Source organism: Vicia villosa, linkage group LG6 (assembly GCF_029867415.1).
Source record: "Vicia villosa cultivar HV-30 ecotype Madison, WI linkage group LG6, Vvil1.0, whole genome shotgun sequence".
In the NCBI taxonomy this organism is placed as follows: domain Eukaryota; kingdom Viridiplantae; phylum Streptophyta; class Magnoliopsida; order Fabales; family Fabaceae; genus Vicia; species Vicia villosa.
The window spans coordinates 92,519,107-92,520,260 of record NC_081185.1 but is presented as its reverse complement, the minus strand read 5'-3'; positions in this window follow the sequence as shown (position 1 = coordinate 92,520,260).

The following is a 1,154-nucleotide window of genomic DNA, read 5'->3' as shown; positions in this document are numbered from 1 at the left end:
AATTTTCTCATTCAATTCATCTTTTATTTCAAAAATTAGCACGGTTCAAATTAAATTTTTAAGGTATTGAAAATTTGTCTACTAGAGACTTGTCTTTCGACCATTTCTTTAAACATTCACTATTATCAAAGGAATCGGGCCTAAATTGAAGGATTCAGCGGCCTCGACGTACATAAAGCTCTTTGATTTGATATCAAGAGTACTGACTATTGGCTAGAGTGCGAATTTGTGATAGGAAACATTCGAGAGATATCATGGAAAGGCAAAGGTACATGATTTGCAAGAGAAATAACTATCAAGTATGACTCGACCAGTTTACTCATCTAAATTAAAAGGTAAAAAAACTCATTTCCTAGAAAAAAGTGAGAATATAATGAATCTTTCTTACTGCCTAATAATAATTATAATAATAATAATAGAAGAATTAATAATATAAATAATAAAAATAATAGAAATATTATTTCAAGAAACTATTTCTTTAAAAAAATAAATGTCCATGTCTAAATTTTTGTAGAATTGTATTGGATCGTCTTCCAAACGAACTTAAATTAATTTCTTTTGTTTTTGTTGACATTTTTATCATGAAACTATATAAGAATAAAAAATACATTTAATTTTTTTCTAAAATAGTTAATTAAAATGAAATACACACGTTTAAATTTTCAGGCATTTAACATTCATCCATAGTTTGAAATAGGTGACAAGAATTTACTTTTAAATTCTGATTCACTTGTAATAGTCATGTTTAAGGAATTATTTTATTTTTGATAATATATATTATTAGAAAATATAAATTCAAAATACAATAAGGCAATTCATTTTATTTATTTTGATTTATTGAAGGGTATATTAACTTCTCATTCATTACAACAACATTTGTGAATTAGTAATCCCTCGCATTTACCACCTTTATTATAGCCATCTGTTTCACAACGTTCACGAAAATTGTCATTAGACTGGCATCCAGTACCATCTAGACAATGTTTTCCCAAAGGATTTTCCACAGGACTTCTCGCAAAATTTTCTCACCACTTGAAATCCCTACAACCAAAAAAAGGTTACGTAAATTTCAATTCATTAATTATGTTTTACGAATTTATTAGATTAGTTATTATATTAAACGAATACAAAATGATAGATCAAATAAATTTTAT